We start from the raw sequence: 25,059 nt of genomic DNA, 5'->3' as shown, positions 1-25,059 counted from the left end.
AGGTACATATATTAATTCTTATCTATCTAATAGGATGACGACAGCTGTCCAGACCTGCATCCCACCACAACCACAACTCCGGAGTAATCCCTGGCGAATGCTATCCTCCTCAGTGACACAGTGATGGGCTACGCACCCCCTTCTGCTCTGAGGGTATGTACTCATCTAATAGTGATGCTCAAACTTTTGGGGTGCAGCTGTGGGACCCTATTTTCAGAGATGATGTCCTCCACCCTAGTCTCAAAAGCTGAAAGGGTCTTCAGGAGAGGTGGGTAGTCGAGCTAGGCTATCAGACGGTCAGCTCTGTAGCTGTAGCGTCATCCTTCCTATGGTACCATTCAGGGGTGAACAAGGGCGGACATGTTGTTGATGCAACTTGTGCAACTGCACACGGGTCAAGAGGTAAGGGTACCAATTTCCACCTCCAAAGCAGATGAAACTGTGTGTTATGATTAGTCATTGGGCTGATCATTAGCATAAAGACAATATAAAATGTATCCACAACAAGACCATTAATATGAGGCATACAGGTAGGACTAGCTTAACATTTCTATTACCTGTATGCCCATATTAATAGGTTTTATACGTGCCGAGAGTGACAGATTCCGTTTAAAGCATAAAAACACATATATAAATTCTTATCTATCTAATAGGATGATGACAGCTGTCCAGACCTGCATCCCACCACAACAACCACTCCGGAGTAATCCCTGGCGAATGCTATCCTCCTCAGTGACACAGTGAGAGGCTATGCGCCCCCTTCTGCTCTGAGGGTATGTACTCATCTAAGAGTGATGCTCAAACTGTTGGGGTGCAGCTGTGGGACCCTATTTTCAGAGATGATGTCCTCCACCCAAGTCTCAAAAGCTGAAAGGGTCTTCAGGAGAGGCGGGTAGTCGAGCTAGGCTATCAGACGGTCAGCTCTGTAGCTGTAGTGTCATCCTTCCTATGGTACCATTCAGGGGTGGACAGGGGCAGACATGTTGTTGGCACAACTTGTGCAACTGCACATGGGCCAAGAGATAAGGGTACCCATTTCCACACCCAAAGCAAATGAAACTGTGCGGTATGATGAGTCATTGGGCTGATCATTAGCATAAAGACAGAATCTAAAATTTATCCACAACAAGACCATTTATATGAGGCATACAAGTAGGACTAGCTTACCATTTCTATTACCTGTATGCCCATATTAATAGGTCCTATACGTCTCGCGGGGGGGTGACAGATTCCATTTAAAGCATAAACACACATATATTAATTCTTATCTATCTACTAAAATGACGACCGCTGTCCAGACCTGCATCCCACCACAACAACCACTCCGGAGTAATCCCTGGCGAATGCTATCCTCCTCAGTGACACAGTGAGAGGCTATGCGCCCCCTTCTGCTCTGAGGGTATGTACTCATCTAAGAGTGATGCTCAAACTGTTGGGGTGCAGCTGTGGGACCCTATTTTCAGAGATGATGTCCTCCACCCAAGTCTCAAAAGCTGAAAGGGTCTTCAGGAGAGGTGGGTAGTCGAGCTAGGCTATCAGACGGTCAGCTCTGTAGCTGTAGTGTCATCCTTCCTATGGTTCCATTCAGGAGTGAACAAGGGCAGACATGTTGTTGATGCAACTTGTGCAACTGCACACGGGCCAAGAGGTAAGGGGACCAATTTCCACCTCCAAAGCAGATGAAACTGTGCGTTATGATATGTCATTGGGCTGATCATTAGCATAAAGACAGAATATAAAATTTATCCACAACAATACCATTAATATGAGGCATACAGGTAGGACTAGCTTAACATTTCTATTACCTGTATGCCCATATTAATAGGTCATATACGTTTCGGGTGGGGAGGGAAAGATTCAGTTTAAAGCATAAACATACATATATTAATTCTTATCTAATAGGATGACGACAGCTGTCCAGACCTGCATCCCACCACAACCACCACTCCGGAGTAATCCCTGGCGAATGCTATCCTCCTCAGTGACACAATGAGGGGCTATGCTCCCCCTTCTGCTTTGAGGGTATGTACTCATCTAAGAGTGATGCTCAAACTGTTGGGGTGCAGCTGTGGGACCCTATTTTCAGAGATCATGTCCTCCACCCAAGTCTCAAAAGCTGAAAGGGTCTTCAGGAGAGGTGGGTAGTCGAGCTGGGCTATCAGACGGTCACCTCTGTAGCTGTAGTGTCATTCTTCCTATGGTTCCATTCAGGGGTGAACAAGGGCGGACATGTTGTTGATGCAACTTGTGCAACTGCACACGGGTCAAGAGGTAAGTGTACCAATTTCCACCTCCAAAGCAGATGAAACTGTGCGTTATGATTAGTCATTGGCTGATCATTAGCATAAAGACAATATAAAATGTATCCACAACAAGACCATTAATATGAGGCATACAGGTAGGACTAGCTTAACATTTCTTACTCTGTCGCCTTATTGGGGGACACAGAACCGTGGGTGTTATGCTGCTGTCCACTAGGAGGCGACACTATGCATAATCTAAAAAAGATTAACTTTGGCTCCTCTGCAGTATACACCCCTGGACGGCGTCAGCCTTCTCCAGTTTTTGCTTAGTGTCGCAGGAGGCACACCTAAGATTTTTTTTTTTTACTCCGTCTTTTTCCTGGATTTTTTTCCAAAGGACTACAGATGAAGAAAAGAGGCTCTCCAGCGAGACTCCCGGCATGGCTCCCTCCTCGGTCCCCCATTAGGGGTACCCGGTTGAGGTCGAGGTGGCTATTCCCCATGTCGCTCCCTCACCAGTCCCTCGGGTACTGGTTCGAGGTCGAGACCCCCCTCCTTCCTCAGTTCCGTCCGGCTCTTGGTCGAGGTCGAGGCGACGAGGAAGCCCCCTGACGGTGACAGCAGCACCCTCCCTAATCCCCCTCTGGGGGTATTAGGTTGAGACACCGCAGGTAGGGCCTGTACCAGGCACCAGGGACCCCAGTCCACCTGTGGGCTCCCTTTAGGAGCGGGGGAGGTGCAGAGAGGTACGGCACTTATCAGAGACCGGGCTCCCTGCGCCCCGGTCTCTTCAGCAATGGCACCCCAAGGGACCCTCCACAGGGCCCCAGTCGCACGCATGGCCCCACCGCCAGCCCTCCTTTCATTCTGGGGGGGTCTGGTTTAAATCCGACCCCCCCCGGACGACCGCGCCGTCCTAGAGCCCTGCTGGGCAGGAGACCTCAAATTTAGGCCGCGGCTTCGGCCTAGCCGAAGTCGCCGCCCCATTCCCGCCCCCCGGCCTGCCCCCCCGGATGACGAAAATGACACTGTAGTGTCATAGAAGGGGCGGATCGAGGCAGGAAGGGCGCGCTTTTACATGGCCCAGCGAGGCCTTTTCCAGCTCTCCGCCCCCTTCCCTCTCCACCTCAGAATCCGGTGGCCATCTTGCTGCACCTGGAGGAAAGCAGCACAGCAGTCTCCGGGGGGCACAGGACGTGGGACTTATCAGCGCTGGACCTAAGGGGGAGCACCGGTGGGGTAAGATCACAGCTGGGTCCTTGGTACTCAGCTGTGAATTCCTATAACCTATAGCGCTCTCCTACTCCTTTCCTCTGCGTAGATACCCCTGTAGGGCCTCCACTAATCAGCCTAGGTACTATGTCGGGCTCAAGGAAAAGAACCAGGCAAGACTGCTTTTATGCAGTCTGTACAGCCTGCAAGGCCACTCTCCCCAGCGGCAGCAAGTACCCACACTGCCGGGATTGTACCCAAAAAACAGGATCAGAACCCCAAGAAGTCCCTACCAACGCTTCTGCGACCGCTACTGCGCCGGAATGGGCGACTCAGATGTCGTAGTCTATGACACAGTCTATAGATAACCTGACCTCCACATTACTGCAGGCTCTGCAGGGTCATGTCTCGGCTATGAACGTTACCCAGCAAAGGGACGTCCGGTCTCATGATCAGGGCGCTTCCGACAGTTCGAGGCGTAAGCGGACCCACAGGTCGCGTTCATCTGCGTCCTCACATAGCAATAGGTCTTCCCCCTCCAGGGAAAGACACAGTGGCCTCAGGTCACCGAGGCCGTCACCTGATAGAGAAGGACAATGCGGATCTCCACAACGATCCCAGACTATGGGAAACCTCTGCTCTAGTTCGCCCGCTAGGGAGCTCCTTAGCGACGCGCAAGACTCAGAGGGCGTATGTGACTCCAATTCAGATAATGAAACTGAGAACGCTTTGCTCCCTTGTCCCCCTAGCAATACTGCGATAGTTGAGGATATCGTCTCTTCCATCCTTCGGGTGCTGGACATTTCAGATCCAACCCCGGAAGCACCAGAACACAAGATTTCCTTTGAAAGTGTTCAGAAACCATCGAAGGTCTTCCCTAATCACCCGGAATTTCAAAAAATCCTTTCTAAGCATTTTTCGCAGCCTGAGAAAAAATTCGCCAATCGCAAGTATTTGGAAGCAAAATACCCCTTTCCACAGAAAGACACCAAGGATTGGACAGATCCGCCTGAAGTGGACCCTCCAGTCTCTAGACTAGCAGCACAAACGCTTCTCTCGCTGCCGGACAGTTCAACCCTCAAGGACACTGCAGACAGACAAGTAGAACGCATGGCTTGTTCAATCTTTGAAGCGGCAGGTGCCTCTCTGGCTCCCGCATTTGCTTTAGTTTGGGCAGCCAAGGCCATCGTGGCTTGGGCTGATCTATTGCAAAAGGGCCTTCAAGCTTCAAATCCTCAGCTGGTGGACCAGGCGGTGCAAATTGTAGTAGTGGCAGATTACATGGTCCATGCAGCGTTGGACTCTGCAAGAGGGATAGCGGGAATAGCATCAAACGCCATCACCATCCGGCGTATTCTCTGGCTAAGAGAATGGAAAGCGGATGCGGCCTCAAAAAAGTCCCTATCAAATCTCCCGTACTTCAGTGGCCGTCTTTTCGGTGAAAAGCTGGATACAATGATATCCAATGCTACCGGGGGCAAAAGTACTTCCCTCCCTCAACTAAGACCAAAACGCACGTTTAAAAGGCGTAATCAATCTCGTTTCCGATCCTTTCGGAATTCTTCAGGCTAGTCCGTCTCACGCCCAGCACAAAACCGTAATCGTTCCCCCGCAGGGACAACACACGTGCGGCACAGAGGCCGGACAGGAACTGGCAATCAAAGGCAAGCCAGGCAAAACCTAAAGGAGGAAAACCTCAGACTTTTCCCTCATTCTGACTCATGCCCTCTGGAAGACACCCCACTTGTAGGCGGACGACTGCTACTCTTTCAGCAGATCTGGCTGCCTATTACAGAAGACAAGTGGGTCAAGGAAATAGAGTCTTCAGGATACAAAATCGAGTTTACTACCAGCCCACCGCACAGGTTTTTTCCCTCTGTCCCTCCAAAATCCCCGCTCAAAGCTCAGGCCTTCAGTCAAGCGGTTTCTTCCCTCCTGCGAGCAGGAGTCATAGTGCCAGTCCCAGCAGAAGAGCGCTTCCGAGGCTTCTACTCCAACCTGTTTGTGGTGCCCAAGAAGGGAGGCAGCGTCCGACCCATACTAGACCTCAAGCAACTCAACAAGTACGTTCGAGTTCGTCACTTCCGCATGGAATCCCTCCGGTCAATCGTTGCGTCTATGGAAAAAGGAGAATATCTTGCCTCCATAGACATACAGGACGCATACCTGCATATACCGATTGCTCCCGCCCATCAGAGGTTTCTCAGATTCGCAATCAACCAAGACCATTACCAGTTTGTGGCCCTCCCGTTCGGTCTCGCCACGGCTCCCAGAACATTTACAAAGGTCATGGCAGCTACCATGGACGTTCTGCACTCCAGAGGCATAGTAGTCGTTCCATACCTGGACGACCTTCTCATCAAGGCCCCCACCCTCAAGGACTGCGAGGTCAACGTCTCGATCACGATCGACACTCTGAGGCGCCTGGGATGGTTAGTCAATTTACAGAAGTCCTTGACTACCCCGAGTCAGTCTCTGACCTTCCTGGGGATGCTATTCGACACCTTCAAGGGTCTGGTGATCCTCCCCAGGGACAAGACACTGGCTCTCCGTCTGGGAGTTCACACACTCCTCCGCAAGTCCCCCAGATCTCTCCAGTATGCCATGAGAGTACTTGGCAGGATGGCAGCAGCAATGGAGGCGGTACCATTTGCCCAGTTTCACCTCAGACCCCTTCAACTGGCCATCCTCAAGTCCTGGGACAGGAATCCGTTCTCCCTCAACAGGGAGTTCTGGTTATCAGCAAACACCAGGAGGTCCCTGCACTGGTGGCTCAAGCCAACCTCGCTTGCAAGGGGAAAATCCTTTCTCTCCGGTCAATGGAAGGTTTTGACCACCGACGCAAGCCTTATGGGTTGGGGCGCGGTGCACCTGCATCACAGAGCGCAAGGCAGGTGGTCACCAAGGGAATCGACCTTGCCCATCAACATCCTGGAAATTCGGGCCATCTTCCTGGCATTGAAAGCCTTCCATCACTTGCTAGCAGACTCTCAAATCAGAGTACAGTCGGACAATGCCACGGCAGTGGCATACGTGAACCATCAAGGCGGCTCCCGCAGCATCCAGGCGATGACCGAAGTAACACGTATCCTACAATGGGCGGAGGCTGCAAGGTCGGTACTCTCCACGGTCCACATTCCGGGTGTGGACAACTGGGAAGCCGACTATCTCAGCCGACAAGGAATGGACTCGGGGGAATGGTCTCTCCATCCAGAAGTCTTCTGTCAGATCTGTCATCGTTGGGGGACCCCGGACGTGGATCTGATGGCATCCCATCTCAATGCCAAGGTTCCCAACTTCATGGCCAGGACGCGCGATCCGCGGTCGCTCGGAGCAGATGACCTGGTTCAGGACTGGACCCAGTTCCAGCTTCTGTACATTTTTCCACCCCTCCCCCTGATCTCCAGAGTCCTGAGGAAGATCAAACAAGAGGGTGTTCCCACCATTCTGATCGCTCCAGACTGGCCCAGGCGTACATGGTACGCCGACGTCGTGCAACTCATAGTAGACGCTCCCTGTTGTCTCCCCACACGTCCCGACCTCCTGTCACAAGGCCCATTCTTCCACCAGAACTCAGGGGCTCTCAATTTGACGGCGTGGCCATTGAGACCTGGGTTTTGACCCAAGTAGGTTTTTCACCGGACGTTGTCAAAACCATGATCAGGGCTCGAAAGCCAACTTCAGCCAGGATTTGCTATCGTACCTGGAAGGTTTTCTTCACATGGTGCGAATCTCGTGGGCAGATCCCACTTCCCTATTCTCTTCCAAAGGTCCTCGGTTTCCTTCAGTCAGGCCTGGACGCCGGGCTATCCCTGGGCTCGCTGAAGAGCCAAGTGTCAGCGCTTTCAGTGCTCTTTCAGAGGCGTATTGCTAACAAGCCGCAAGTGAAGACTTTTCTCCAAGGGGTTTCCCGATTGGTTCCCCCCTACAAACGTCCGTTGGAGACGTGGGACCTCAACCTGGTCTTGACAGCACTACAGTCACCTCCTTTTGAACCCCTTAGGGTGGTCTCACTCTGCTTTCTATCAAAGAAAGTGGTTTTCCTGGTGGCAATCACCTCGCTACGCAGGGCGTCTGAACTTTCAGCTCTTTCCTGCAGACAACCCTTCCTGGTTTTTCATCAGGACAAGGTGGTTCTCCGTACAGTACCATCCTTCCTTCCGAAGGTCGTGTCCAGCTTCCACCTCAATGAGGAAATATCACTACGGTCTCTTTGCCCGGCTCCCGTTCATAGGGTAGAGAAGGCTCTGCATACGCTTGGCCTTGTCAGGGCATTGCGTATTTACGTGTCTAGGACTGCTCCCTTCTGGAAGTCTGATTCACTTTTCCTTCTTCCAGAAGGTGTTCGCAAGGGCCTACCGGCTTCCAAAGCCACCCTTGCTAGGTGGATCAAGTCCACCATTCAAGAGGCTTACCGCCTCAACAATTCTCCCCTTCCGGTCGGTATCACGGCACACTCTACGCAGGCGGAAGGGGCCTCTTAGGCCATTCGGCATCAAGCCTCGGCACATCAAGTGTGTAAGGCAGCCACTTGGACTAGCCTGCACACATTTACAAAACACTACAGAGTCCATACACAGTCCTCAGCGAATGCGAGCCTGGGTAGACGGGTCCTGCAGGCGGCAGTACCCCAAGTCTAGGGGACTGTCAGCACAATATTCGTCCACTGCTTCCCACCCAGGGACTGCTTTGGGACGTCCCACGGTTCTGTGTCCCCCAATAAGGCGACAGAGTAAAGGAGATTTTTGTGTACTCACCGTAAAATCTCTTTCTCTTAGCCTTTAATTGGGGGACACAGCTCCCACCCTGTTGCCCTTGCGGGCCGTTGTTAAGGTTGGGTTCTCATATTGTTGTTTGAGCCTGTTTATAGTATCCTTTTTTACAGGCATGGTTATGTTTCTGGTATATTCCTCCTAATGCTGTTGCACAAAACTGGAGAAGGCTGACGCCGTCCAGGGGTGTATACTGCAGAGGAGGAGCCAAAGTTAATCTTTTTTAGATTATGCATAGCGTCGCCTCCTAGTGGACAGCAGCATAACACCCACGGTTCTGTGTCCCCCAATTAAAGGCTAAGAGAAAGAGATTTTACGGTGAGTACACAAAAATCTCCTTATTACCTGTATGCCCATATTAATAGGTTCTATACATGTCGAGAGTGACAGATTCCATTTAAAGCATAAACACACATATATAAATTCTTATCTATCTAATAGGATGACGACAGCTGTCCAGACCTGCATCCCACCACAACCACAACTCCGGAGTAATCCCTGGCGAATGCTAAACCTCCTCAGTGACACAGTGAGAGGCTATGGGCCCCCTTCTGCTCTGAGGGTATGTACTCATCTAAGAGTGATGCTCAAACTGTTGGGGTGCAGCTGTGGGACCCTATTTTCAGAGATGATGTCCTCCACCCAAGTCTCAAAAGCTGAAAGGGTCTTCAGGAGAGGTGAGTAGTTGAGCTGGGCTATCAGACGGTCACCTCTGTAGCTGTAGTGTCATCCTTCCTATGGATCCATTCAGGGGTGAACAAGGGCGGACATGTTGTTGATGCAACTTGTGCAACTGCACACGGGTCAAGAGGTAAGGGTACCAATTTCCACCTCCAAAGCAGATGAAACTTTGAGTTATGATTAGTCATTGGGCTGATCATTAGCATAAAGACAATATAAAATGTATCCACAACCTGACCATTAATATGAGGCATACAGGTAGGGCTAGCTTAACATTTCTATTACCTGTATGCCCATATTAATAGGTTATATACGTGTCGAGAGTGACAGATTCCGTTTAAAGCATAAACACACATATATAAATTCTTATCTATCTAATAGGATGACGACAGCTGTCCAGACCTGCATCCCACCACAACAACCACTCCGGAGAAATCCCTGGCGAATGCTATCCTCCTCAGTGACACAGTGAGAGGCTATGCGCCCCCTTCTGCTTTGAGGGTATGTACTCATCTAAGAGTGATGCTCAAACTGTTGGGGTGCAGCTGTGGGACCCTATTTTCAGAGATGATGTCCTCCACCCAAGTCTCAAAAGCTGAAAGGGTCTTCAGGAGAGGTCTGTAGTCGAGCTAGGCTATCAGACGGTTAGCTCTGTAGCTGTAGTGTCATCCTTCCTATGGTACCATTCAGGGGTGGACAGGGGCAGACATGATGTTGGCACAACTTGTGCAACTGCATATGGGCCAAGAGATAAGGGTACCCATTTTCACCCCCAAAGCAGATGAAACTGTGCGTTATGATGAGTCATTGGGCTGATCATTAGCATAAAGACAGAATCTAAAATCTATCCAGATCAAGACCAATAATATGAGGCATACAGGTAGGACTAGCTTACCATTTCTATTACCTGTATGTCCATATTAATAGGTCCTATACGTCTCGCGGGGGGGTGACAGATTCCATTTAAAGCATAAACACACATATATTAATTCTTATCTATCTACTAGGATGACGACAGCTGTCCAGACCTGCATCCCACCACAACAACCACTCCGGAGTAATCCCTGGCGAATGCTATCCTCAGTGACACAGTGAGGGGCTACGCACCTACTTCTGCTCTGAGGGTATGTACTCATCTAAGAGTGATGCTCAAACTGTTGGGGTGCAGCTGTGGGACTCTATTTTCAGAGATGATGTCCTCCACCCAAGTCTCAAAACCTGAAAGGGTCTTCAGGAGAGGTGGGTAGTTGAGCTAGGCTATCAGACGGTCACCTCTGTAGCTGTAGTGTCATCCTTCCTACGGTTCCATTCAGGGGTGGACAGGGGCAGACATGTTGTTGGTACAAGTTGTGCAACTGCACACGGACGAAGAGGTACATATATTAATTCTTATCTATCTAATAGGATGACGACAGCTGTCCAGACCTGCTTCCCACCACAACCACAACTCCGGAGTAATCCCTGGCGAATGCTATCCTCCTCAGTGACACAGTGAAGGGCTACACACCCCCTTCTGCTCTGAGGGTATGTACTCATCTAAGAGTGATGCTCAAACTGTTGGGGTGCAGCCGTGGGACCCTATTTTCAGAGATGATGTCCTCCACCCAAGTCTCAAAAGCTGAAAGGGTCTTCAGGAGAGGTGGGTAGTTGAGCTAGGCTATCAGACGGTCACCTCTGTAGCTGTAGTGTCATCCTTCCTATGGTTCCATTCAGGGGTGAACAAGGGCAGACATGTTGTTGATGCAACTTGTGCAACTGCACACGGGCCAAGAGGTAAGGGGACCAATTTCCACCTCAAAGCAGATGAAACTGTGCGTTATGATGAGTCATTGGGATGATCATTAGCATAAAGACAGAATATAAAATTTATCCACAACAATACCATTAATATGAGGCATACAGGTAGGACTGGCTTAAAATTTCTATTACCTGTATGCCCATATTAATAGGTCCTATACGTCTCGTGGGGGGTGACAGATTCCATTTAAAGCTTAAACACACATGTATTAATTCTTATCTATCTACTAGGATGACGACAGCTGTCCAGACCTGCATTCCACCACAACCACTACTCCGGAGTAATCCCTGGCGAATGCTATCCTCTTCAGTGACACAGTGAAGGGCTACGCACCCCCTTCTGCTCTGAGGGTATGTACTCATCTAAGAGTGATGCTCAAACTGTTGGGGTGCAGCTGTGGGACCCTATTTTCAGAGATGATGTCCTCCACCCAAGTCTCAAAAGCTGAAAGGGTCTTCAGGAGAGGTGGCTAGTCGAGCTGGGCTATCAGACGGTCACCTCTGTAGCTTTAGTGTCATCCTTCCTATGGTTCCATTCAGGGGTGAACAAGGGTGGACATGTTGTTGATGCAACTTGTGCAACTGCACACGGGTCAAGAGGTAAGGGTACCAATTTCCACCTCCAAAGCAGATGAAACTGTGCGTTATGATTAGTCATTGGGCTGATCATTAGCATAAAGACAATATAAAATGTATCCACAACAAGACCATTAATATGAGGCATACAGGTAGGACTAGCTTAATATTTCTATTACCTGTATACCCATATTAATAGGTTATATACGTGTCGAGAGTGACAGATTCCGTTTAAAGCATAAACACACATATATAATTTCTTATCTATCTAATAGGATGACGACAGCTGTCCAGACCTGCATCGCACCACAGCAACCACTCCGGAGTAATCCCTGGCGAATGCTATCCTCCTCAGTGGCACAGTGAGAGGCTATGCGCCCCTTTTGCTCTGAGGGTATGTACTCATCTAAGAGTGATGCTCAAACTGTTGGGGTGCAGCTGTGGGACCCTATTTTCAGAGATGATGTTCTCCACCCAAGTCTCAAAAGCTGAAAGGGTCTTCAGGAGAGGTGGGTAGTCGAGCTAGGCTATCAGACGGTCAGCTCTGTAGCTGTAGTGTCATCCTTCCTATGGTACCATTCAGGGGTGGACGGGGCAGACATGTTGTTGGCACAACTTGTGCAACTGCACATGGGCCAAGAGATAAGGGTACCCATTTTCACCCCCAAAGCAGATGAAACTGTGCGTTATGATGAGTCATTGGGCTGATCAATAGCATAAAGACAGAATCTAAAATTTATCCACAAGACCATTAATATAAGGCATACAAGTAGGACTAGCTTACCATTTCTATTACCTGTATGCCCATATTAATAGGTTTTATACGTGTCGAGAGTGACAGATTCCGTTTAAAGCATAAACACACATATATAAATTCTTATCTATCTAATAGGATGACGACAGCTGTCCAGACCTGCATCCCACCACAGCAACCACTCCGGAGTAATCCCTGGCGAATGCTATCCTCTTCAGTGACAAAGTGAGAGGCTATGCGCCCCTTCTGCTCTGAGGGTATGTACTCATCTAAGAGTGATGCTCAAACTGTTGGGGTGCAGCTGTGCGACCCTATTTTCAGAGATGATGTCCTCCACCCAAGTCTCAAAAGCTGAAAGGGTCTTCAGGAGAGGTGGGTAGTCAAGCTAGGCTATCAGACGGTCAGATCTGTAGCTGTAGTGTCATCCTTCCTATGGTACCATTCAGGGGTGGACAGGGGCAGACATGTTGTTGGCACAACTTGTGCAACTGCATATGGGCCAAGAGATAAGGGTACCCATTTCCATCCCCAAAGCAGATGAAACTGTGCGTTATGATTAGTCATTGGGCTGATCATTAGCATAAAGACAATATAAAATGTATCCACAACAAGACCATTAATATGAGGCATACAGGTAGGACTAGCTTAACATTTCTATTACCTGTATGCCCATATTAATAGGTTATATACGTGTCGAGAGTGACAGATTCCGCTTAAAGCATAAACACACATATATAAATTCTTATCTATCTAATAGGATGACGACAGCTGTCCAGACCTGCATCCCACCACAACAACCACTCCGGAGTAATCCCTGGCGAATGCTATCCTCCTCAGTGACACAGTGAGAGGCTATGCACCCCCTTCTGCTCTGAGGGTATGTACTCATCTAAGAGTGATGCTCAAACTGTTGGGGTGCAGCTGTGGGACCCTATTTTCAGAGATGATGTCCTCCACCCAAGTCTCAAAAGCTGAAAGGGTCTTCAGGAGAGGTGGGCAGTCGAGCTAGGCTATCAGACGGTCAGCTCTGTAGCTGTAGTGTCATCCTTCCTATGGTACCATTCAGGGGTGGACAGGGGCAGACATGTTGTTGGCACAACTTGTGCAACTGCACATGGGCTAAGAGATAAGGGTACCCATTTTCACCCCCAAAGCAGATGAAACTGTGCATTTTGATGAGTCATTGGGCTGATCATTAGCATAAAGACAGAATCTAAAATGTATCCACAACAAGACCATTAATATGAGGCATACAGGTAGGACTAGCTTACCATTTCTATTACCTGTATGCCCATATTACTAGGTCATATACGTTTCCGGGGACGAGGGAAAGATTCAGTTTAAAGCATAAACAGACATATATTAATTCTTATCTATCTAAAAGGATGACGACAGCTATCCAGACCTGCATCCCACCAAAACAACCACTCCGGAGTAATCCCTGGCGAATGCTATCTTCCTCAGTGACACAGTGAGGGGCTACGCACCCCCCTTCTGCTATGAGGGTATGTACTCATCTAAGATTGATGCTCAAACTTTTGGGGTGCAGCTGTGGGACCCTATTTTCAGAGATGATGTCCTCCACCCAAGTCTCAAAAGCTGAAAGGGTCTTCAGGAGAGGTGGGTAATCGAGCTAGGCTATCAGACGGTCAGCTCTGTAGCTGCAGTGTCATCCTTCCTATGGTACCATTCAGGGGTGGACAGGGGCAGACATGTTGTTGGCACAACTTGTGCAACTGCACATGGGCTAAGAGATAAGGGTACCCATTTTCACCCCCAAAGCAGATGAAACTGTGCATTTTGATGAGTCATTGGGCTGATCATTAGCATAAAGACAGAATCTAAAATGTATCCACAACAAGACCATTAATATGAGGCATACAGGTAGGACTAGCTTAACATTTCTATTACCTGTATGCCCATATTAATAGGTTATATACGTGTCGAGAGTGACAGATTCCGCTTAAAGCATAAACACACATATATAAATTCTTATCTATCTAATAGGATGACGACAGCTGTCCAGACCTGCATCCCACCACAACAACCACTCCGGAGTAATCCCTGGCGAATGCTATCCTCCTCAGTGACACAGTGAGAGGCTATGCACCCCCTTCTGCTCTGAGGGTATGTACTCATCTAAGAGTGATGCTCAAACTGTTGGGGTGCAGCTGTGGGACCCTATTTTCAGAGATGATGTCCTCCACCCAAGTCTCAAAAGCTGAAAGAGTCTTCAGGAGAGGTGGGCAGTCGAGCTAGGCTATCAGACGGTCAGCTCTGTAGCTGTAGTGTCATCCTTCCTATGGTACCATTCAGGGGTGGACAGGGGCAGACATGTTGTTGGCACAACTTGTGCAACTGCACATGGGCTAAGAGATAAGGGTACCCATTTTCACCCCCAAAGCAGATGAAACTGTGCATTTTGATGAGTCATTGGGCTGATCATTAGCATAAAGACAGAATCTAAAATGTATCCACAACAAGACCATTAATATGAGGCATACAGGTAGGACTAGCTTACCATTTCTATTACCTGTATGCCCATATTACTAGGTCATATACGTTTCCGGGGACGAGGGAAAGATTCAGTTTAAAGCATAAACAGACATATATTAATTCTTATCTATCTAAAAGGATGACGACAGCTATCCAGACCTGCATCCCACCAAAACAACCACTCCGGAGTAATCCCTGGCGAATGCTATCTTCCTCAGTGACACAGTGAGGGGCTACGCACCCCCCTTCTGCTATGAGGGTATGTACTCATCTAAGATTGATGCTCAAACTTTTGGGGTGCAGCTGTGGGACCCTATTTTCAGAGATGATGTCCTCCACCCAAGTCTCAAAAGCTGAAAGGGTCTTCAGGAGAGGTGGGTAATCGAGCTAGGCTATCAGACGGTCAGCTCTGTAGCTGCAGTGTCATCCTTCCTATGGTACCATTCAGGGGTGGACAGGGGCAGACATGTTGTTGGTACAACTTGTGCAACTGCACATGGGCCAAGAGGTAAGGACGGGTACCGCTTTCCACCTCCAAAGCTGATGAAACTGTGCGTTATGATGAGTCATTGGGCTGATCATTGGCATAAAGACAGAATATAAAATTTATCCACAGCAAGACCATTAATATGAGGCATACAGGTAGGACTAGCTTAAAATTTCTATTACCTGTATGCGCATATTAATAGGCCATATACGTCTCGCGGGGGGTGACAGATTCCATTTAAAGCATAAACACACATATATTAATTCTTATCTATCTACTAGGATGACGACAGCTGTCCAGACCTGCATCCCACCACAAGAACCACTCCGGAGTAATCCCTGGCGAATGCTATCCTCCTCAGTGACACAGTGAGCGGCTACGCACCCCCTTCTGCTCTGAGGGTATGTACTCATCTAAGAGTGATGCTCAAACTGTTGGGGTGCGGCTGTGGGACCCTATTTTCAGAGATGATGTCCTCCACCCAAGTCTCAAAAGCTGAAAGGGTCTTCAGGAGAGGTGGGTAATCGAGCTAGGCTATCAGACGGTCAGCTCTGTAGCTGCAGTGTCATCCTTCCTATGGTACCATTCAGGGGTGGACTGGGGCGGACATGTTGTTGGTACAACTTGTGCAACTACATATGGGCCAAGAGGTAAGAACGGGTACCACTTTCCACCTCCAAAGCTGATGAAACTGTGCGTTATGATGAGTCATTGTGCTGATCATTAGCATAAAGACAGAATATAAAATTTATCCACAACAAGGCCATTAATATGAGGCATACAGGTAGGACTAGCTTACCATTTCTATTACCTGTATGCACATATTAATAGGCCATATTCGTCTCGCAGGGGGTGACAGATTCAGTTTAATTCATAAACAGACATATATAAACTCTTATCTATCTAATAGGATGACGACAGCTGTCCAGACCTGCATCCCACCACAACAACCACTCCGGAGTAATCCCTAGCGAATGCTATCCTCCTCAGTGACACAGTGAGAGGCGATGCTCTGCCTTCTGCTCTGATGGTATGTACTCATCTAAGAGTGATGCTCAAACTGTTGGGGTGCAGCTGTGGGACCCTATTTTCATAGATCATGTCCTCCACCCATGTCTGAAAAGCTGAAAGGGTCTTCGTGAGAAATGGATAGTCAAGCTAGGCTATCATACTGTCACCTCTGTAGCTGTAGTGTCATCCTTCCTATAGCTCCATTCAGGGGTGGACAGGGGCGGACATGTTGGTGCAACTTGTACAACTGCAGACAGGACAAGAGGTAAGGGGACCAATTTCCACCTAAAAAGCAGATGAAATTGTGCGTTATTATAAGTCTTCGGGGTGATCATTAGTATAAAGACAGAATATAAAATTTATCCACAACAAGACCATTAATTTGAGGCATACAGGTAGGACTAGCTTAACATTTCTATTACCTGTATTCATTCAGTGACATCACTAGTAGAAGGTAATGGGGGTGAAACCAACAACTAAAACATTTAGTGACATCACAAGTAGTGTCTTATGGGGGCAAAGCTAACAACCAAAACATTCCGTGAAATGAAAAATAAGAGCTAATGTGGATGAAGCCAACAACCATAATCTTCCGTGACATCATATGACGCAGCTATTTGGGGCGGATCAACTATTCCATCACTCTAAGACAGTGTTCCCCAACTCCAGTCCTCAAGAGCCACCAACGGTTCATGTTTTTAGGATTTCATTCGTATTGCCCAGGTGATGGAATTATTGCCTGTGCAGGTACTGCAATTATGACGTAGGCCATACTAAGGAAATCCTGAAAACATGAATCGTTGGTGGCTCTTGAGGACTGGAGTTGGGGAACGCTGCTCTAAGACATAACAAGGAACAGCTAATGTGGGCAGAGCCAACAATCACCACATTCCGTGACATCACAAGTATCAGCTAGTGGGTGCGGATCCAACAACCTCACTTCCACTGAAGTGCATTGTCCAATATACTAGAGATCAAACTATATGAATCCTACCAATGTGGGGGAATATTTGAATAGTTTTACTACATATGGAGCTAATATGTATATACATCGGTGTTGTACAAGGATTTCCCAATATTGGTTGGATTTATATTTTTGACCTGGACTGTATTTTACTATGTGTCTCTATAACATCCGACAATTACATAATTATCTTCATGTTACATGTGTTCCCTTTACAGGATGTAACTTTAATCTCCCAGATTTGGATGATTCTATAACAATACATGGCCTAAAAATCGAGAAGTCGTCATGTTCCAGTTATGGCTGAGGGGATTCTCTCAATTATAACTAATCTATGGACCTGATGAGCAAGAAAGTCAGAAACCAGTAAAATGTGATGGATAATTGGTAAATCATTGTCATTTCTGTACTTGAAGATAAATCCCGTCACGTCCTATGTATCTCTTTACTGTTGGAAGAAAGGCTGTAAAATTTGGACATCTCCTAATATGAGGGGTTGACTATTTATTTTGGACCTGCTTGTATTATAGAGAATAAAGACTCCTTAATGAATAAAAAATACATGAGAAATAGATGATAGAAGAAAATGAAGGACACAACAAGAGATGACATAGCACCGACTTACCTCTCTCTCCACCGTCTGCAACTGTCAGATGGAATGTTGGCTCTGCAGCTCTTTACACAATGTTTGTGTGTGATGTCATAATGCAAGGGGGCGGAGCCAGAAACCTCAACATTCCGTGACATCATCAGCAGGAGCAGCAGCTGTTTAAAGAGACCAGAGCAGGCCATACAACCAATTCATTACCATATACATAAAATGGACTCTAATTATCCACCTTCGCTTCTTAAAACTTTTATAAAATGCCACAATGTTACCATACACTGTAATTCCGGAGTAGTTCCTACTGATTTGAACAGTGATAAATCAATAATAATAACCCATATATCCCAGTATTATAGAAGATTAGATTATATGGATGGTTGGATGGGGAGGTGGACATGCTACTGTAGGATAATGTTACTATATACCAGGGTTGGGCTATTACTTATCCCAAGGGGCTACATGAGAGACTGTAACATTTTAATTACAATTATTATTTTATATTAATAATAATTTTATAACTTAATATTGAGCAGAATTAAAAATGCTGACACCCCATACATACCATATGAGCCCATATACAGCTCTCCTCTATACCTCTTTATACTGTAAGAGCTCACACCTAGCTTCCTACATACAGTACGATTCCTCACATAGCCCCTCTATATACGTTGTCAGAACCCACATAGCCTCTCTATATATAGTATGAGCCCCCACATAGCCTCTATATATAGTATGAGCCCCCACATAGCCTCTCTATATTCAATATGAGCCCTCACATAGCCACTTTATATATAGTATGAGCCCCCACATAGCCTCTCTATATTCAATATGAGCCCTCACATAGCCACTTTATATATAGTATGAGCCCCCACATAGCCTCTCTATATTCAATATGAGCCCTCACATAGCCCTTTGTGTATAGTATGAGACCACACATAGCCACTCTATATATAGTATGAGCCACCACATAGCCTCTATATATAGTATGAGCCACCACATAGCCACTCTATATATAGTATGAGCCCCCACATAGCCTCTCTATATTCAATATGAGCCCTCACATAGCCTCTCTATATATAGTATGAGCCACCACATAGCCACTCTATAAATAGTATCAGCCCCATATAGCCTCTATATATAGTATGAGCCGCCACATAGCCACTCTATATATATGTGACACGTAAGAATATTTAAAAGGTTCCAATGGCTTTTCAAACTTTCGACATGTGAGAAGTTTTGATGGGTGTGAGTCAATATGAAGGGACAGCATTTCACACCAAAGCTCTCTGCCCTTTTTACTTTCATTGAATTTGTCAGTTCACCTTCCCCAAATATTCTCTAACTACGTTTTAATGATGGCTCCAGAATTAGAATTTTAGACCTGTCTTTCAAGAAAAAATGAAAGGGATGGAGGAATGCTAACTGCCGAAAAGCCGGGACACTTCCATGGAAATTCAGGTTCTTCTCAGACGCTTGGCATCTAATCATCGTACCACATGTGATTATTAGATTTATCATTAGGTATTGAAAATAAAATAACGCATGAAGCAAAGTACTCTGAGATCTCACAAAGGTAACACAAAATAACTACAATTACACAAGAAACTTTCAGTTCATAATTTTTGATTTTACTTTTCATAGAGATTCTACTTCTTTGCCACTGGATTTCCGGTTCAGGTGTCCCCGTGGCTGAACAGTTCAGGATAACCTCAGACCCGACTCCTTGTATAGAGCTCTTCAGCAATTTTTCCCACCTTGGAGGCTCTGAAAATAGTGAAAACAAGAGGTAAAGATGGTGAAATAACCAGAAAAGAATACATTATATGCACATGTTCTTCATTTTATAGGTTGTGAGGCAGTGACCGTTGTTATATGCGAGGGTCGCTATGTGTCCCCTGGGATGCGCACAGAAGCATATTGAGGCCGCGGGAGTGTATTGCAGTCACAGGCATAGCTGTGATTGCAATGCAAAATAAAAGTGAGTTTTGGTCTCAGACAAGCTATTTGCTCAAGGCAGATTTAGGAAAACCTGCCATGGTCTTTTATTTTTAAAGCGGACTACAGGATGGTAGTGAGGTGGACCGCTTCCTCCCGGCCAGGTCTTCCAAGTGGCCTGTGGCCACAGGTTCCTTGTAAAAACCCCTGCAGCAGAGGGTTGGGTGTGTCAGTTTTGGCTTGCAAGCATGCAGAGCAGGAGGTTCTGCAGAGCTCAGTCTGTGTGAGGTAACACGGAGCCAAGCCAGGCCAAAAGGCTTGGCACCCTTCAACATGACACAGTGGTGCAGTCGCCCATGGCAACCGGTCTCGGTTACAGACTGTCTTGTTTCCCGGCTGCGATCCAGAGGATACCTTTTGTGTTCTAGTTGTAAGTTTCTTTGGACATTAACCCCTTTCTGCCATGTCATGTACTATCCCGTCCATGTGCCCTGGGACTTAATTCCCAGGGACGGGATAGTACGTCACAGCGATCAGCGGCGCTCACGTGGTGAGCGCCGCTGATCGCAGCCGGTTGTCAGCTGATTATCACAGCTGACACCCGGCACAATGTGTCAGGGGCGGACACGGACCGCCCCCAACACGTTAGCCCATTGCACACCGTGATCAAACACAATCGCGGTGTAACAGGGGGTTAAAGGGAAGCATTGGCAGGGAGGGGGCTCCCTCCGTGCTTTCCTTGGCCTCCCACAGCAACACAATGTGCAGCGCTGCTGCGGCGGCTCCATCCCTGCAGGTCCAAGATGGTGACAGGGACCTCCGGGGGCCTGCAGGCAGCTGGCTTCCTCAGTGCCTGCAAAGCGCAGGCACGAGGAAGTCTGCTTCAATGCCTGTGACAGATCGCCGGCTCGCGGCCTTGCAACTTTGTTTTTGATGGGTACCTTCTGCTACCCATCCGGGTTCCAGCACCACCATCAGCTGGTTCTCGGCAGTGCCTTTGGCTGAGTTGCCTCCATCTCGGGATCCGAGTTCCAGCAATGTCTGCTAGTCCTTGGTAGTGCTTTGTAGCACAGGTACCTCCTGCTTAGTAACCGTGTTCCAGCACCGTCAGCTGGTCCTCAGTAGTGCCATTGGCTCTTGTTCCTTCAGCTGCCACTCCGGGTTCCAGCACCGTCAGCAGATTCTCGGTAGTTCCATTGACTCTTATAGCTTCTGCTACCCATCTGGGTTCCAGCACCGTCAGCAGGTTTTCGGTAGTTCCATTGACTCTTGTAGCTTCTGCTACCCATCCGGGTTCCAGCACCGTCAGCTGGTTCTCGGCAGTACCTTTGGTTGAGGTGCCTCCATCTCGGTATCCGAGTTCCAGCAACGTCTGCTGGTCGTTGGTAGTGCTTTGTAGCACACAGGGCCGGCTCCAGGTTTTTGAGGGCCCCGGGCGAAAAAGTCTCAGTTGGCCCCCCCTTAACACATACCACGACTCATGCCGTGTGACATCCGTGGTGACGGCCAAAAACGGACTTCTCTCTGTGTGGATCACACGGACACGCATGTGATCCACACGGACACTCGCTCTGTGGCAAAACACGTTCATGTGATGGAGGCTACTGATTAGTAGTGTACGCATGAAAGAAAGAAGAGAGGGGAAATAAAGAACAGAGAAAGAAAGAGAAAGAATGGAAGGAAGAACAGAGAAAGATACAGAGAGAGAAAGAAAGAAAGCACATAGAAAGAACGAACAGAGAAAGAAAGAAAGAAAATAAAGAACAGAGAGAAAGAAAGGAAGAACAGAGAGAGAAAGAAAAGAACAGAGAGAAAGAGAAAGAAAGAGGGTAAAGAAAGAAAGAACAGATAGAGAAAGAAAGAGGGGAAAGAAAGAACAGAGAGAAAGAAGAAAGAAAGAAAAAGAACAAAGAGAAAGAAAAAGTGGACAGAAAAAAAGAACAGAGAGAAAGAAAGAAAGAAAGAAAGAGGGGAATAAAGAACAGAGAGGGAGAGAAAAAAGGGGAAAGAAAGAACGGAGAGAGAAAAAGAGTTGACAGAAAAAAAGAACAGAGAGAGAGAGAAAAAGAAGGAGGGGAAAGAAAGAACAGAGAGGTAGAGAGAAAAATAAAGAGGGGAAAGAACAGAGAGGAAGAGGGGAAAGAAAGAACAGAGAGAGAGAAAGAAAGAGAGGAAAGAGAGAACAGACAGAGAGAAAGAACAGAGACAGAAAGAAAGAAAGAGAACAGAGAGCGAAAGAACAGAGAGAGAGAAAAAAAAGATTAGAGAGAAAGAACAGAGAGAGAAAGAAACAGAGAAAGAAAAATTCTATAAAGATACTATAGCAGCCCAGCTCCCATTGTAGTGCCCACCTGAGCCTCCTGGTGCAGGACATATCATGATCCGCTCACATGGCCGACATCCCCGATTCCAAGGCGATCTCGCTGTCCGCTGTCAGAGGAGGACACGGTGATGAATCTGAAGCATTCCCTGAAGTGCCTCCATGGTTCCGTCACAATCTCCTACTGAAATGACCTAATTTCTGGTCAGCTTCCAGCACGTCACTTCCGGTAGAACGTTACGTGCAAGTTTTAAATTGCTCCTTGGGGCTTCGCTGTGTACTCCTGTGTCCCGCGGGGAAAGTAAGCTCCCGGCTGGGGCAGTCTCTCTCTCAAAATCGGGACTGTCTCGCTGGATCCGGGACAGTTGGGACTCGGGAGGTATAAATGCTCCCCACCATACACCTCGTACACGCACGGCTGCGCTTTGTATGCCTCGTACACACACGGCTCCGCTCCGTACACCTTGTACACGCGCAGCTTCACTCCGTACACCCCCGGCTCTGCTCCGCTCCATAAACACACGGCTCAGCTCCGTACACACAGGGCTCCGTTCCGTACATCTCGTACACACACGGCTCTGCTCCATACACCTCGTACACACACGGCTTCGCTCCGTACACCTCGTACACACACGGCTCTGCTCCGTACACACACGGCTCTGCTCCGTACAACTTGTAAACCCCTCCTGACCCCACCCAAGAACACACACGGCCCTGCTACATCCACCCTGTTAAACCCCTCCCTGACCCCACACAAGTACACACACAGCTCTGCTACATCCACCTTGTAAAACCCCTCCCTGACCCCACACAAGTACACACACGGCTCTGCTACATCCACCTTGTAAACCCCTCCTGACCCCACACAAGTACACACACGGCTCTGCTACATCCACCTTGTTAAACCCCTCCCTGACCCCACACAAGTACACACACGGCTCTGCTACATCCACCTTGTAAAACCCCTCCCTGACCCCACACAAGTACACACACGGCTCTGCTACATCCACCTTGTAAACCCCTCCTGACCCCACACAAGTACACACACGGCTCTGCTACATCCACCTTGTAAACCCCTCCTGACCCCACACAAGTACACACACGGCTCTGCTACATCCACCTTGTAAACCCCTCCTGACCCCACACAAGTACACACACGGCTCTGCTACATCCACCTTGTAAAACCCCTCCCTGACCCCACACAAGTACACACACGGCTATGCTACATCCACCTTGTAAAACCCCTCCTGACCCCACACAAGTACACACACGGCTCTGCTACATCCACCTTGTAAACCCCTCCCTGACCCCACACAAGTACACACACGGCTCTGCTACATCCACCTTGTAAAACACCTCCCTGACCCCACACAAGTACACACACGGCTCTGCTGCATCCACCTTGTAAAACCCCTCCTGACCCCACACAAGTACACACATGGCTCTGCTACATCCACCTTGTAAAACACCTCCTGACCCCACACAAGTACACACACGGCTCTGCTACATCCACCTTGTAAACCCCTCCTGACCCCACACAAGTACACACACGGCTCTGCTACATCCACCTTGTAAACCCCTCCTGACCCCACACAAGTACACACACGGCTCTGCTACATCCACCTTGTAAAACCCCTCCCTGACCCCACACAAGTACACACACGGCTCTGCTACATCCACCTTGTAAACCCCTCCCTGACCCCACACAAGTACACACACGGCTCTGCTACATCCACCTTGTAAAACCCCTCCTGACCCCACACAATTACACACACGGCTCTGCTGCATCCATCAGCTGGTCCTCGCTAGTTCCATTTGCTCTTGCAGCTTCTGCTACCCATCTGGGTTCCAGCACCGTCAGCTGGTTCTCGGCAGTGCCTTTGGCCTAGGTGCCTCCTTCTCGGTATCCGAGTTCCAGCAACGTCTGCTGGTCCTTGGTCGTGCTTTCTAGCACAGGTACCTCCTGCTTAGTAACCATGTTCCAGCACCGTCAGCTGGTCCACGGTTGTGCCATTGGCTCTTGTTCCTTCTGCTGCCCCTCCGGGTTCCAGCACCGTCAGCTGGTCCTCGCTAGTTCCATTTGCTCTTGCAGCTTCTGCTACCCATCTGGGTTCCAGCACCGTCAGCTGGTTCTCGGCAGTGCCTTTGGCCTAGGTGCCTCCTTCTCGGTATCCGAGTTCCAGCAACGTCTGCTGGTCCTTGGTCGTGCTTTCTTGCACAGGTACCTCCTGCTTAGTAACCGTGTTCCAGCACCGTCAGCTGGTCCACGGTTGTGCCATTGGCTCTTGTTCCTTCTGCTGCCTCTCCGGGTTCCAGTACCATCAGCTGGTTCTCGGCAGTTCCTCAGCCTTCTTGTACCTTCTGCTACTTTCCAAGTTCACGCTTATGGAAATGGTTTTTGGTTCTCACTCTGGATCTCCCTGACGACGACCCTGAAGACGACGACCCTGAAGACCACACTGAAGAAGACCAAAAAGATGACCCTGAAGAAGATGACCAAGAGGACAATGAACATGAAGACAACCACCAAGATGCAGAACAACAAGAGACAGAAGACCAAGAAGCAGAATAACAAAAAGCAGAAAGACCAAAAGCAGAAGAACGTTTAAGCATAAGACTAAAAATCAGAGCAAAATATATTATCTAAATTTTAAGCAGAAGACTAAGCAGTGTATGGAGGTGAGTCCGTTCCTCTTCGTGGTGCCCCTGGAAAATGCCTGCTGCTGCAGGCCAAACTGAACGCCTACAAATCCTGTTGTAAATCTTTTGTGACAGGCAGAACGGAAGGTGTAATCTTCAAACTTTTATAGATAACAACTACAGAAATGCCTGTCACAAATAAGAATATGATGAAGAAGAAGAATAGGAAGAAGATGAAGAAGTAGAATATGAAGAAGAATAATCGTTGAATAAGAAGAATATGAATAATGTACAAAAAAAGAATAATAGGAAGAAGGTGAAGAAGAAGAACATGGATAAGGTGAAGAAGAAGTTGATGAAAAAGATGCTGCTGCTGCTGAGGATCATGAAGGAGAAAGTGTGGGAGAAGTAAAAAAGAAGGTGAAGAGCATGGAAGTAGTGAAACATACATATCTGACAAAATATAAAAGAGGTTAACATAATCAATATCTTTGTTACTCCGAACGTCTTTAAAAAAAAAAAAAAAAAAATATTCCTGCTATTCCATTTGATTGGGCTAAATCT

The 25,059-nt window shown here is 48.0% G+C and overlaps 2 long non-coding RNA genes across 2 annotated transcripts; both read left to right on the top strand.

The window, feature by feature from the left end:
* The first annotated feature begins 1,280 nt into the window (after positions 1-1,280).
* On the top strand, positions 1,281-10,020 carry LOC141052247 (uncharacterized). Its single transcript, XR_012220766.1, has 5 exons — positions 1,281-1,399; positions 1,903-2,022; positions 8,669-8,789; positions 9,290-9,409; positions 9,916-10,020. It is a non-coding gene; the product is annotated as an uncharacterized lncRNA (long non-coding RNA).
* Positions 10,021-10,935: 915 nt separating this feature from the next.
* LOC141052246 (uncharacterized) lies at positions 10,936-16,040 on the top strand. The gene is made up of 9 exons (XR_012220765.1): positions 10,936-11,056; positions 11,557-11,675; positions 12,174-12,292; positions 12,793-12,912; positions 13,420-13,540; positions 14,043-14,162; positions 14,670-14,790; positions 15,300-15,419; positions 15,929-16,040. It is a non-coding gene; the product is annotated as an uncharacterized lncRNA (long non-coding RNA).
* Positions 16,041-25,059: the final 9,019 nt, after the last annotated feature.

Source organism: Dendrobates tinctorius, unplaced genomic scaffold (assembly GCF_039654945.1).
Source record: "Dendrobates tinctorius isolate UK_male_01 unplaced genomic scaffold, ASM3965494v1 ptg000159l, whole genome shotgun sequence".
Taxonomy (NCBI): domain Eukaryota; kingdom Metazoa; phylum Chordata; class Amphibia; order Anura; family Dendrobatidae; genus Dendrobates; species Dendrobates tinctorius.
Note: the sequence above shows the minus strand (reverse complement) of the source record. Positions and strands in the feature narration are given on the sequence as shown.